The following is a 15,854-nucleotide window of genomic DNA, read 5'->3' as shown; positions in this document are numbered from 1 at the left end:
TATTTTGCATTACATATAATTAATTACTATTGAACTATGTCTATCCTTTCATTTCAAGTCCCCTGTCATTTCAAGTCTCCACTGAATTGTTCTTATTTCTTCACCACTCCTACCATCCCATCTGCTTGCTAAACTTTGCTATTCTAGTGATTTATACTCTTCCCTTTTGAACGTTTTTACGCATCTACCAACAAACAAATGCAGTCTTGGACATGCTCAGCAGACTGTACCAAGAAAGCTGGAAGACAGCTACGTGGCCAACTGACTGGAAGAGATCCACATTTATTCTCATTAAAAAAAAAAAAAAGGTGACCCAGCAGAGAATGGAAATTTTTGAACAATATCACTAATACCACATGCAAGCAAAATGTTGCTGAAGATTACCAAAACCAACTGGAAGAATTCATTGACAGAGAACTTCCAGAAGCACAAGCTGGATTTAGAAAATATTGTGGCAGTAGGGACATCATCGTCAGTGTCAGATGGAAACTAAGCTGAAAGCAGAGAATGCAAGAGGAATATCTGTTATTTATTGACTATTCAAAGGCATTTGATTGTATGTATTTAATGTGTGGATCACAGTAAACTGTTGCTAATCTTGAGAAGAATTTTAGAAATCCCAGAAATCCTTACTGTGCTTGTGTCAAACTCATACTTGGGCTAGAAAGCAGTTGTTAGAACAGAGCAGGGAAACAATGCCTGGTTCCAAATTAGGATGGGAGCTCATCAGAGATGTTTCCTATCTCTATACCTTTTCAATCTATAGGTGGAGCAGATCATTCAGGAGGCTGGACTTTATGAGGAGGAATGTGACATTAAGATTTGAGGAAAACCTGTACTATGCAGATGACATAACCTGGCTTGCTGAAATTGAGGAGAACCTGAAGTGCAGAAGGTCAGGACTGTAGGCTCCAAGCTCAACATCAAGAAAACAAGAATTCTTGCCACAAGACCAATTGGCAGTATCATGATAGATGAAGAAGAGGTTTAGATTGTTAACAATTTCAGTTTGTTCAGTTCCATAATCAACATACTTGGCACCAGCCACCAGGAAATCAAAATACAAATGATAATAGGACAATTTGCTGTCAGGACCTCTCCAGAGCACAAAAGAGCAGTGATGTCAGACAGAGACTAAGGTACTTCTGATTCAGGCCATGGTCCTTGGAATTACTAGCTATGCATTTGAGAACTGGACAATGACTAAAGGTGACAGATGAATAACTGATGCTTTTGAGTTGTAGAGCTGGAGAAGACTATTAAACTTATCATGGACTGCCAGGAAAACAAACAGCTCTGTCCTGAAGAAGGTAAAATCAGTTTACTCATTGGAGGCAAGGATTTTGAAGCTCAGTCTCATGTACTTTGGCATGTCACCAGGAGGGACCAGTCCTTGGAGAAGGGACATCATGGTTAGAAGAGTAGAGGAATAGTGCAAGAGAGGAAGATCCTGGATGAGATAGATTGACACACTAAGTGAGGTTATGGAGGCAGATGTGCCGTAGATGGTAAGATCAGCTCAGGATACAGCAAAGTTCAGAGCTATCATGCATAGGATTACTGTGAGTTGCAAGCAACTCAAGAGCATATAACAACAATAACTAGTTATCCTCCTATTTTTACAATAATGATCTTATGCAGTATTTGTCCTTATGAGATGAAATCAATTGACAACGCCTAATTTACTCTGTTGTTGTTCTTATTGTTAGGTGCTATAAAGTCGAATACGACCCATTGAGTCTAACTTGTAATATTAGCCATAACTTGTTACCATCTGCACAAATATTTTGAATTGTCAATAAAGAATAAATAGAAATTCTGGTTTTCTTTACTTTCAGCCAGGATCTACTTGACATCAGCAGTGATATTCCTGATGCCACAGCCTCTTTCAAAACCTGCTTGAACTTCTGAAAGTTCTCTATCAATGTACTTGTTTTGATAATTTTTGAATGATCTTTGGTAGTATTTTGCTTACATGTGATATTAATGATCTTGTTTGATAATTTTTACATTCTGTTGGATCACCTTTCTTGGGAGTGGTTTCTTATTCAATCCTTTTTTAATTTTTCAATTATCTCAATTTTTGAAATGCTATGTTCTTCCTTTTAGGTTTTCTAACTCCAGCTCTTTCCACATTGCATTATAATACTTTACTTTGTTTTCTTATGCCATTTGAATTTTTGTTCGTTTCTCTCCAGCCCTTATTAACCTTATTTTAACAACAACAAGTTCTAGTGCAAGTATCAAGTCTCTTCTTACATCTATTTTGATCTTTCTTTTCCTTCTTTTCTTTGCAATGGATTTTTTCATTTTTTTATGAATGATGCCCTTGGTGTCACACCAAAACTCACCTGGTCTTCAATCACTAGTGCTCAATGCATCAAATCTATTATGCAAATAATTGTCAATTCAGATGCTATAGACTCAAAGATGTATTTATTTTCATCATTATAGACTTGTTTTCATTTCTTCAGCTTTCAAATTGAACTTGCCTGTGATCCAGGCTTTGACTGGTTATATTGAATTTTTCCAATGTCCCTTTCCACCTATCTAGTTTATCTGATTTCTGTGTTGTCCATTAAGTGAGGTTTATGTGTATAATTTTGAATCTTTGTGCAGAACAGACCATTTGGAAGTTTGGTCTTTATGAGGAAGAACGTGGCATCAGGATTGGAGAAGGATTCATCAATGACTTGCTTTACACAGGTGACAAAACCTTGCTTGCTAAAACGGAGGAGGTCCTGAAGCATTTGCTGCAAAAGATCCAGGAATGTAGTCTTCAATATGGATTGAAGCTGAACATTTAGAAGACAAAGTTTCTCACCACCTACTGAGGCAGCACCACAATAAATGGAGAGGTGATTGAGACTGTAAAAAATTCAGCTTGCCAGTTCCACAATCAACACTCTTGGCACCAGCAGTCTGGAAATCAAAAGAATAATTGCACAGAGAAAATGTGCTGGCAAGGACCTCTGCAGAGTACTAAACAGTAATGATGTCAGTTTAGAGACTAAGGTGCGCCTGATCCAGACCATGGTCTTTGCAATTACTTGCTATGTATCGGAGAGCTCTACATTAACTAAGAATAACAAAAGAAGAATTAATGCCTTTAAGTTGTGGTTCTAGAGAGGAATATTGAACATACCATCAACTGCCAAGGGAGCAAACATGTCTGCTTGGTGAAGGTAAAACGAAGTTTCTCCTTGGAGGCAAGGATTTTGAAGCTCTGTCTCACAAATATTGGGCATGTGGCCAGGAGGGACCAGTCCTTGAAGAAATAAATCATGCTTGGAAGAGGGACAGTGTAGGAGAGTAAGACACTGTATGAGACGGATTGACACAGTAACTGGAGAAATGAGATGGATGTGTTGGTGTTAGACTGGCTCAGGATGCGGCAGGGTTCAGAGCTATTGTAAATCGGTCTCTATGAGTCACCTGTGACTCAAGTATATATAACAACAGTAACATGCGTATAACCTCTGTTTATGTTTAAAAAATATATTTGTAAGGAACATTATCATTGATTGTCAAAAGTGCTATCATGCACTCTCCAGATTCGTTTCTGTCAACAAGGCTTTTTGTTCCAACTACCCAACTACCCATTTTTATTTGTTGCCAATTTTTGCATTCTAGTCATCAGTTATTATTAATGCATCTTGATGCCTGTTCAGCCAATTTCAGAATACAAAGGCTGGTAAATATTCAATTATATTTTTTTTCTTTAGTGGTTGGAGCATGTATTTTAGTAATTGTTGTATTACCAGGACTTTCTTTTATGGGTATGGATAGTATTGTCTGAGCCCAAATTACTCATACCAGTCCGTCTCAATTCACTAATGCCTAGATTTTGATTTTTATGTTTCTATTTCACTTTTGACAATTTCCTAGAATCATACTTTGCACATTCCGTGTTTTAGTTATGAACGGAATTTTGAAGCTGTTTCTCCTCATTTTGAATCTTGCCACATCAGCTAATTAAGGTCCTTCATTGGGTGAAAGTTTTACTTTATCCGCCTCATTACTGTAGACTCCACTTTGAGGAGATAGCTCTTCTCCAGTTGCACTTTGAATGCATTTCAACCTGAGGGATTAATTTGACACGATATAAAGGTGTTTCTTCACTTATTGCAGGGTTTTCACAGGCCTGGGTTTAGAAATGGATGGCCTGTCCTGCTTCTTAGTCTTGAAGGTTTCCTGAAACACTTGCACTGTAGGTGACCCTGATAATATTTGAAATATCAGAGTATATTTTAGAATCATAGTAACATGCAAGCAACCATAGTGGGGCAAACTGGCAGATGATGGTATTAGATTGTCATTATTCATTCTTCAACTTTCAAATGCATATGTAGCATTCAAATATATCATGGCTTGAGGCAAGAGCACTTCGCTTGTTTTTTAAAACTTTAAAGCTGTACTTGAGAGCAGATATTCTAAATGTGGAACATTTTTTATCTTGACTACTGTTTTCCTGAGTGTTGATTGCAGATACATGTAAAAAAAATTATTGATTACTTCAATCTTTTCACAATTAATTGTGATATTGTCTATTGGCCCTGATGTTAAGATTTTTACTTTCTTGATGTTGAGGTATAACCCATACTGAAGTCCATAATCTTTTGTGTTCTTCATTTTCTGTAAGTGAAATGATACCATTTACATAACCGAGTTATTGAGAAGACTTCCTACAATTCTAATGTCACATTTTTTATGATATAATTTCTTGGATTATTACTCTAGACTGCTTTAAGCCAGATAATTTTGACCATTCTGCACTATACAGACTAATGGAGAATTCATAGATGCGGTGTTTTTATTTTCTCTTTGATCCACAATCAGCCCCTTTGCTAGTAGTAGTGTAGAGATCACGAGATTATTGCATTGATCAAGTTCTCTACCATGGATCTCTCCAAACTACTGAGAAGCAATGATGTAATTTTGAAAACTAAGGTGTACCTGATTCAGAAAATGAACTTTTCAGTCAGTTGCTATGTATATGATAACTGGACATTAATGAGGATGACCAAAGAAGAATTGATACCTTTGAGCTGTGATGTTGGAGAGTACAGAATACCCCATGGACTGTCACAAGACCAAACAGGTATGTCTAAGAGAAAGTACAGCCAGAATACTTCTTCTAGGCAAAGATGAAAAAACTTTGTCTCATTTTAGTTTGGACATATTGCTGGAAGACGTTATTCTTTGGAGAGAGACATCCTATTTGGAAAAGTAGAGGGTCAGCACAAGAGAATATGACCCACAATGAGATAGACTGACAGAGAGCCTGCAGCAATGAATTCAAGAGTGTCAGAGAAAACAAGGATGGTACAGGATAGGACAGGGTTCAGGTCTATTGTTCAAATGGTCCCTATGAGTCATACTAGACTTGATAGCACCAAACAAGAAGAAGGCTTGTATTTGTTGTTTCCCATTATTTGATATCTAGTAGAAAATATGGGAAACTTTCATTTTGTTATCACTCTGAATAACAATCTTAAAACAAGTATGAGAAGGCAAAAAAGCACTTTCCTGAGGGGTTGCAGAACATTTTGGCAAAAAATAATTACAGAAAAATACACATAATAGACAAACACTTAACAATATTACAAATATATGAAATAGGGTAGGAGACTGCCTAGCCTTCTGGACAAATATAGTACAAAAATAAATATAGCTCAAATTGTTTTGGGGAGAATATACCAAGGGAAATACCATTTAGATATACTCTGATATCAAACAAGTCTGAACTAGTCAAAGTGAATCCAAGGTGCTTCTTGAAGGATATTTGAAAATCTGTCTCACATACTTGAGGAATGTTGTCCAGAGAAGAACATGATTCTTGGAAAGGTGGAGAGTCAGGGAAAGAGTCTCAGTGAGATGAACTGACACAGTGACTGAAGCAATGGAGTCTAGCATGTTGGAGATGGTGAGGTTGGAGTGAGGGCAGGATTGTTATTTTTGTTGTGATGTTCCAACAAGTTGACTATGACTCACAGCAATCCTCTGCACAATAGCTCAAATTCCTGCTCTATCCTGAGCCTATCTCACTGCCTCTGACTCAGGACCCTCGTCAAACAAGTTACTTTGTTAATCCATATCATCCAAGGTCTTCCTCCCCTGTGCTGATCTCTGTCCTTCTAAGCGTGATATCCTTTTCCTAGGATTGGTCCCTCCTGGCAACACACTCTGTGTATGTGAGATGGAGCCTCAAAAACCTTGCCTGCAAGGAGCAGCTTAGTTTCACCCTCTCTAGGATTAGCATGCTTGTTAGTTCTCTGGGCAGTCCATCTCCTTTAGTACCACAACTCAAAAGCATCCATTTTTCTCCTGTCATCTTTGGTCATTGTCCAGCTCTATGATGCATAAAAAGTAATTGTGAAGACCATGGTCAAAATCTGGTGTACCTTATCTCGAGACTGACTTCATTGCTTTTTAATTCCCTGGAGAGGTCCTTAACAGCAGATTTTCCTAATGTAATTTGTCTTTGATTTCCTAACTGATGTGAAAAGAATGGTGATTGTGGAACTAAACAAGCTAAAATTGTTTACAGTCTCAATCTCTATCTATCATGATGCTGCAAATTTTCCCAGTGGTGAGAATCTCTTTTTTTTCCATATTGAGCTTCAATTCATATTGCAGAATATACTCCTTCACCCTCTGCAGCAAATGCTTCAGGTCCTCCTCAGTTTCAGCAAGCTAGGTTTTGTCATTTGCATCATGCAGATTGTTTAAGAGTCTTCCTCCAACCCTGATGCCACATTCCTCCTCCTAAAGACCAGCCTCCTAAATGATCTGTTTCGCATATAGTTTGAAAAGAATGGACACAGAACACATCTCTAATGTACTCCTTTCTTGATTGTAAACTGTGCAGTGTTTTCTTGCTTTGTTCTATGACTACCTCCCAGTCCAAGTACATGAGCACAGTTAAGTGTTCTGTGTTTCCCATTATTTCCAAGGTTAGTAAAAATTTGTTGTGAACCACACAAACAAATGCTTTTGCAAAGTCAATGAAATACAGATAGTACTAGTGATTAATTAGAACCCAGATATGTTTCCATCATAAATCCTTATGAGGTGTTTCTCAGCATGTGATTTCACTCAGTTCTCTATCTTGTCCTTCATTTCATACCACTTCTTCCAGTCCACTTCCCTGTTAATAACTGTTGTTTTAGGACCTTGTGCTACAGTCTGTGAACCTGCAGACAATGGTAAATGATGTGAGCCCACAGGATGACTTTTGTCTCTAGATTATAAAGCACACCTTTGTTTAGTTGTAATTACCTATGGTAACTATGCATACTTGCTTATAATTTTGCATGACAAGGGTCTATCTGATAAGAAAATGAAAGTCTTCTTGAATCTTACTCTCCAGAATAATCAACTCTTTATCGTTTTTGTTACTTAATTATTCTATTACATATGATAATTGCTTCAAATTGTATACTTTTAAAAGTTCTTAATTTATCAATATTAAATAAGAAGATGACTTGACATCCATGTAAAAAGAAAAGAAGTAGCACAGAAGCAGGCACATTAAATTACAAGTTCTTGTAACTTCTTCTTGTTGTGTACCCATGAGTCAGAAGCAACCCTTAGCTGACCTTCAGGTGGGTTCTCAGAGGCATTTAATCAAACAGGAGGAGATTTCTCATCCTTCTCCACTGGAGCAGCTGGTGGATTTGAACTGTGTGTCTTTGGAATTACAGTGCAGCTTCTCACCACTAGGTCTCCAGAGCTCCCTTATAATTTATAATTTAAAATATACTCATTTTGTACTTCTCTTCTGAAAGTTCTATTTTATGCATTATCTGATTCTAGACACGATGCATGCTGTAGTTCAGAGTGTGGGCTGGGTTTCTTTTTAACTTTTCTTAAAAAATTATTTTTAATGAAAATTTACAGAGACTTAGTTTCCAGTCATTCATTGTTGCACTTGTCTCCCTGCCCACCCCTTACCCCGCCCCAATCACTCTTCTCCTTGAAAAGAAAAAGAAAACCTCTTTCATTATTATGTAATCCGTACCCCCAAGTTGACTCCAATATGCAGCCTTCACTCCGGACTTCTGTAATGGCAAGAATACCCAGTAATATATCCCTTATAAACAGTTCTTTACCTCATCTGTTTCAATGCAATATATATCATTCCTCCCCTCCTTTTCTGTCTTACCTCAACCCTGATATCAGGCCCATTTTAAAACAGTAGCCTTATGCAAATTTCTCCTTTTGTGACTGAGATATTTCACTCAGCATAATATCCTCCACGGTTATCCATTTTGCATAACATTTCATTAGTTTTTTGTTTTTCAATGCTACATAGTATTCCATTCTGTGAATATACCACAGCTTCTCTATCCATTCATTTGTTGACGGGCCCTTGGGTTGTTTCCAGTTCTTTGCTGCTGCAGACTAAGCTGCAATGAACATGGATGTGCATCTATCTGCTTTGGTGTCAGGTATGGTTTCTTTAGGGTAAATTCCCAGTAGTGGAATTGCTGGGTCAAATAGTATTTCTATTTGAAACTTTTTGAGAATGTGCCATAGAGCCTTCCATAGTGGTTGCATCATTTGACACTCCCACCAACAGTTAATAAGAGTTCTGGTTTCTCCACAACCTCACCAGCATTTGATGTTTGCTGTTCTGTAAAAGTTCGCTATTCTTACTGGGGTGAGATGATATCTCATAGTTGTTTTGATTTGTATCTATCTTAGAGCTAGGGCTTTTCAACATTTCTTCATGTGTTTGTTTGCCATGTGAATGTCTTCTTTAATGAAGTGTCTGTTTATATCTTGTGCCCATTTTTCAATTGTGTTATTTACTTTTATCTTGTGGTGCTCGAGTATTTTACAAATTCCAGATATAAGTCCCTTTTTAGATATGTCATTAGCAAATATTTTTTCCCAGTCTGTGGCTTTACTTTTTACCCTGTCCAAGAAATTTTGTATGTGCATAAGGATTTAAGTCTTAGAAGGTTCCATTCACCTATTTTATCTTCTCCCGGTGGTAGATTTTCCAGGATGCTTGGAAGACTGTTTATTATGTGGATTAGGACATCAAGAGTTCTTCCAAGGTTTTCTTTTATGAAGTTTATAGTCCTTGATTTTAGTCCTAGGTCCATAATCCACTTTGAATTGGTTTTTGTGCATGGAGTTTGGTGTGGATCTTGCTTGAGTTTTCTGCAGATAGTTTTCTAATTTTGCCAGCACCATTTGTTAAAAAGGCTGTCATTTCCCTACATAACTGATTTTATCTCCATGTCAAAAATCAGTTGACCATAGGTAGATGAACTGATTTCTGCATTCTCAGTTCTATCCCATTGATCTATGTGTCTGTCATTGTACCAGTACCACGCTGTCTTGGCCACCAGGGCAGTGTAGTAGGATTAGAAATCAGGGAGTGAAATGCCTCCTACCTTGTTTCTCTTTTTAAGGAGTGCTTTGTTTATTCTGGGCCTCTTTGCATTCCAAATGAAATTGAAGACTACTTTTTCCATCTTGTTGAAGAATAGAATTAGTATTTGTATTAGGATTGCATTGAACATGTATATTTCCTTTGGTAGTATTGTCATTTTCACAATATTGATTCTTTGTATCCATGAACCACATGATCTTATCAATTGATGCAGAAAAGGCTTTTGACAAAATCCAACACCCTTTCCTGATGAAAACACTCAACAAAATAGGATTAGAGTGGAATTTCTTCAACATAGTAAAATGTATATGGGCAACCCGAGAGCCAATATTGTTCTCAATGGAGAGAGATTAAAGCGTTCCCATTGAGAACAGGAACTAGACAAGGATGCCCACTCTCACCTCTCCTATTCAATATTGCATTGCAAGTCTTAGCGATAGCAATAAGGCAAGAAAAGGAAATAAGAGGTATCCAAATTGGTAAAGAGTAGGTAAAATTATCTCTCTATGCAGATGATATGATAGTTTACTTAAAAACCCCAAAGACTCAGCAAGAAAACTACTGGACATAGTTGACCAATTCAGCAAAATGGCAGAATACAAGATCAACATACATAAATCAATTGTATTTCTCGACAGGAAGAAAGGCAATACAGAACTGGAGTTGAGAAAAAATACCCTTCACAATAGCTAATTACAAGATGAAATACTTAGGAGTAAACCTAACCAGAAACATAAAGGATCCATGCAAAAAAATTACAAAACATCATTACAAGATACAAAAAATGTAATGGAGAGGTGGAAGATTTTTTGTTTCTTCATGGGTAATGTTCTTGATATCCTCCCACAGTTCATCTCGTCTAGTGGTAAACTGTTATATACTGCCCGTGGTTGATTATCTAGGGGACTATATCTGGTCTCTGTCCATTTGCATAACAGATCCAAGTGGAATTTGCCAGTCATGATGCAGCTAACAGAGATTTCATCTATGTCCTCAGGGGCCATGTCCCCTTAGAATTCATGCCCTGGGATTACAATCCTTAATGCCTGAACATATTGGGTGACCTCTTTGACTTTGAAATGCTAAACCAGCTTCATTAGTCTAATTCTAAATAATCCCTTTATATACTAATCACTATAAAGGGTAAAGTTCTTATTGTTGTTATGTGCTGTCAAGTCACCTGTAAGTCATAGCGACCCTATGTACAACAGCCCTAAACCCTGCTCTATCCTGTGCCAATCTTATCGTCTCTGACACATCTACCCTCATTACCCTAGTCACTGAATCAATCCATCTCTTGAGGGCCTTCCTCTCCTGCACTCTCCCTTCACCTTCCCAAGAATGATGTCCCTTTCCAAGGACTGATCCCCTGTTGTAACACGTCCAAACATGTCAGACTAAGCTTCAGAATCCTTACCTCCATGGAGCAACCTGGTGTTACCCTCTCCAGGACCAACTTGTTTCTTCTCCTAGCAGTCGTGATATATTCAATATTTTTCTCCAGTACTATAGCTCAGAAGCATTGCTACAGAAGGTCATGGACTGCATCTGAATATGGATTGAATCTCAATATCAAGAAAACAAAGATTTTCACCACTGAGCTGACTGATGGATGGTGAAGATATTTTAATTGTAAATAGCTTTAGTTTACTTGGCTCCATAATCAACACTCTTAGCACCAGTAGCCAGGAAATGAAAAGATGTATTATGTTGGGTAAGTCTGCTGTTAGAGACCTCTCCGAAGTACCGAAGAGCAATGATGGCAGTCTGGAGACTAAGGTGTGCCTAATAGAGGCCTTGGTCTTTGCAATCCCTTGCTATGTGTCAGAGAGCTGGACAATGACTAGAGAGGACAGAAGGAGAAAGGTGAAAGTACCTGAGCTAAATGTGGACTGGTGACCCAGTGCTAAGAAGCTCTGCTGCAATCACCAAGGCACATGGTTCAAATCCAACATCTGTTTCATGGGAGAATGATAAACAATCTCCTCTTGTGCAATTAAATGCCTCTGAAACCTTTTTGCATAGGTTGGTTTCAACTCAGCGGCACATTACAACAACACATACTTAATATTCTTAAAAAATGTTTTCAGTTCTTTTATTTTGATAGGAGGAAGATTAGTTCAAACTTTCTCAATTATCACCTCAGCTAGTCTTTGGCTTACACAACCAGACAACACCCAAAAATTGGACAGATGGTCCAGGGCTCTGCAATTTGGCATTCTTCATGGCCCATCCATGACTGTAGGTGCTACTTCTTAAAGTAGAGACAGGATCACAGGTTAACGTAACCTCATAAACACAGTGAAACAATGAGATTTCTTTAGATCATACTCATCAATAGGTCACATTGCTATGTGTTGAAGTGCATTTAACCCTTTAATCTACCAATGCTAAACAATTTGTTTTTTCGTTGGGTACCAAAGTCTTGTTTCCTGTTAGTTTCTTTGCTGAAGAACTGTAAGGTCTTTTGTCTCACCTCAAAGTATTAGAGCTGGGGGTGGCCAAAAGGAAGGTGAAGGAGAGGTAGAGTTGAGTTGTGAGAGTGGCAGCCTTTATCACTTCAAAATCTGTGCACCCTAAGAGAGTGAGGAAGCCATGGCTGTTCTCCCTTGGCCCCTGGATTCAACTTGTGCTGATACCAGGGATGTGTAGCATTTAGGAGAAGGGTGCTTCCTAAGAGAGCACAGGAGAGCTACCAAACCACCTTCTCTGCCCTGAAGCTGGATATCAGAGTGCAAAGTACACCCTGTGATGGGTGTAGTCATGCCAGAGGTTCCAGAAGAATTTTTCAGCTTCTTGTTTCCTATTTCTCCATCTTTGTCTCCCCATGAGCAAGTGTTGTTTTGTTGTTAGGTGCCATTGAGTCAAGTCCAATTCAAAGTAACCTATGAACACAAGATCTGAACCCTGCTCTCTCTTTTACCAACCTCGCTATATCTGACACACTCTAATCTATAGCTATGATAATCAGACTCATTTAAGGTCTTCTTCTCTCTGACTGTCCTCTCCCTTTCCAAGCATTATGTTCTTCTATAAGGAAGAGCCTTTCCTAGCAACATGCCCAAAGAATGCAAGAGGAAGCTTCACCATCCTTGCCTCCAAAGAGGATTCTGACTGAACCATCTCCATCTTTTGACAGTTCATGGGATAGTCAGTAGTCTTCTCCAACATCACAATTCAAAGACATCAGTTTTTCTTCTGCTATCTTTATTCATTATCCAGCTCTCAGCAGCATTGCAAAAGATTGAAAATACCATGGTCTGAAACAAGCACACCTTAGTCCTCAAAATAGCATCATTGCTCTTTAATAATTTGGAGAGGTCCATGACTACAGGCTTTCCCAGTGCTATACATCTGATCTCCTGACTGATAGTAACAAGTGTGTTGATGGTGAATCCAAGTAAGATGATACAATTGAAGTTTCTGCCTTTTTCTCCATCTATTATGATATTGCCTGTAGTCTAGTGGTGAGAATTTTTTTTCATGACATTAAGATGAAATCCATATTGAAGGTTGCACTGTTTGTTCTTCTGCAGAAAGTTTTTTCAAGTCCTTCTCACTTTCCCAAGCAAGGTTATGCCATCTGTATAACACAGGCTGTCAATGAGTCCTCCCATAATCCTGCTGCCACATTCTTCTTAGAGTCCAAATTCTTGAATGATGCTCAGTATGCAGACTGATCAGGTATAGTGAAGGAAATACAGTCTTGACACACTGCTTTCTTAATTTTAATCCATGTGGTGTTCCCTTGCTCTGTTTGTACAACAGTTTCTTGGTCTAGGTTTCACATGAGCACAATTAAGTGTTCTGGGATTCTCTTTCTTTTCAAGGTTAGCCATAATTTATGGTCCACAAAGCCAAATATCTTTGCATAGTCAATAAAGCACAAATAGGCATTCTTATGGTTTCTTTCTTTTCAGCTAGGATCGATCTGAAATCAGCAATGGTATCCCTGCTGCCACAGCCTCTTCTAAATCCAGCTTGTACTGCTATCAGTTCTGTGCCTATGTACTGTTCTAGCTATTTTTAATGGTTATCAGCAATATTTGGCTTGTCTGTGATATTTATTATATTGCTCAATAGTTTTTACATTCTGTTGGGTCAGCTTTCATTGGAATGGAAAGAAATATGAGCCTCTTCCAGCTGGTCAACCAGGCAGCTGCTCTCCAGGTTATCTGAAACTTTGGTGAGCACATGCAGAGCTGCATCTGTCATCTGAAACAACTGGTATCCCATTGGTTTCAGCAGCCTCACTTTTTTCCAATGTCTTCTTTGTAGCTTGAACTTCTTCCTTCTTACCATTCACTTTTGGTACTTCAGGAAGCATTTAGTTTTGGCCCATTCTTTTTGGTCCAGTAATTCTGTGTATTCCTTCCATCTGCTTTTGATGCTTCCTACACCATTCAAGATTTTACCTGTATTATTGTCATTGTGTACTGTCAAGTTGGAACCAACCCATACTTTACCCTTAAGTGGGTTTTCAGAGACCATAAATCACATGAGAGGAGATTGTCTATCCTTTTGCAACTTGTTTGAAATTGGTTTTGAGTTCCTTCTGCTTGAGAAATATTGAGTGAGTGCTTCCCTTTTTATTCTCCAATTCTAGGTCTCTGCATAATCTGTTATAATAGTTTGCAAGCAGGAGACAAGAGACGGCAAACTACTATAAGGAAGTATGCAAAGACCCAGAATTGGATACTAAAAAGGAAAGAATTTGCTGGTGAGTGTGGGGGCCTGCAAGGGGAATATAGGGTAGGGTTGAGGTGGTCAGTCACCTGAAGCCAGCAAACAGCAGCTGAGTTACCTCCTCCTTTCTGAGACCTGGTTCCACACTTAATGGCTTTACATTCTATTGAGCTCTGGAGAATGCCTTCAGCCTCTACCGCTGGTGAAGCTTGAACCTTCTTTTCACTTTCACAAGGCAGCATCCTACAGTCTCCATCTCTTGGTCATATGTTTGCAAGCAGGAATTAAGTTTTCTAAAGTTTGTACTAATTTTCCCCACAATTTACAGGACTTACTTTGTATCTAGTCTCAGATTTAACCACACAGAGAGAGTCCCAGCCAAGCTACTGCAGTGATCAGTGTTCTGGAGTCTTTCTTGGTTTCCCATTTCCTACACACTGCAGCAGTTCTAATAAACATTTTTCTGGACGCATCCTTATTCATGCAGCATTCCATATTTCTGTTTAATTGAGTTATGGACATTATGGTTACTTAAGACTATCCTAGGATTGTCTCCACAGTTCTTAATTTTTCTCCCATATTTCAGCTTTCTTGGGGTTTTTGAGGATTTTTTTAGTCTCTTGGATTTTGGTTCACTAATTATTGAGAATTATTCCCCAGAGGAAAAGTCCTTCAAAGTTTGTGTTCACAGACACTGACTCAGAGACAGACTAAAAGACACTTAGTTTATTGAGAAAGGACAACTTACTGGTTGGGGATTGGATGGAGGTTGTTCAGAGAAATTTCTGTGAAGGGTGTGGGGGAAGTAACCAACTACCTATACATCTACACCAACAAGTCTCACACATGGTTAGGCTAAAGAATGCATAGCCTATACTACCTAACTTGAGAGGGAGTGGAGAGCATTATGCTGAGTGAACTCAGTCCTATAAGGACAAATACTGCATAAAACCATTATTATAGAACGAGGATGAGGATCTAAGGTGTGAGGAGGGTGAAAATAGAAGGGGGGGTGCAAAAGAGTTAATCATAGGGTGGCACAATTCGATGGGTGGGTGAGGTGTAGGAAATGGGAAGGATCTTTTATGAAAAACAAAGTATTCAAACATTATATATAAATAAGAGTAATAGAAAAAAAATTTAAAATAAGAATGCATAGCCTAAGGGGAAAACCCAACATCTGCTTGACCTTTATTTGGTTCTACAAGCATGGCTAGAGACAAGAAGAGGAAGGGTCAGTTGTCTGTTTGAGAGTGATTCACTAAGACAAGGAAATAAAAGGACAAGTTAAAAAGAACTCAAGTACCTTAGCTTGGATGTACCTATTTGGGGGCATTTAGACAGACTAATATACAATATAATTTTTGTAAACAAGTGTTAATCTTTGGTGAAAGATATTGAGATATCAGTGACTGGTGAATCTAACAAAGTATTACCAGAGAAACCCAAAAGCTGCTCAGACCAAGGGGCCCAGGGTAAAAGGAAAAGACAGGAAGCTTTGTGTTTCTAGAAATTCTACATGTAGGAGTCTGACCAAAGAGCAACATCTGTTGTCCTCCAAAAATGAAAAGGCCATCCGTGGAGCAGTGTAGTAATCATTAGGATAATTATAAGGAAAACGGGAAGCTCGGCTGCCTCCATTTCAAAGGATAGAACTATTACCTTCTGGATTTTAATGGATGTCATCAGGGCTTCCTAGATTTAGAGGAGTTAGGGCTTCATTAAATCAGTTTTGAGGTTGGAGGGTACCACTCAGGAG

The sequence above is a fragment of the Elephantulus edwardii genome, unplaced genomic scaffold (assembly GCF_000299155.1).
Source record: "Elephantulus edwardii isolate Elephantulus edwardi_28Jun2011 unplaced genomic scaffold, EleEdw1.0 scaffold00109, whole genome shotgun sequence".
NCBI classification, from domain to species: Eukaryota; Metazoa; Chordata; class Mammalia; order Macroscelidea; family Macroscelididae; genus Elephantulus; species Elephantulus edwardii.
This window is presented reverse-complemented; position numbering follows the sequence as displayed.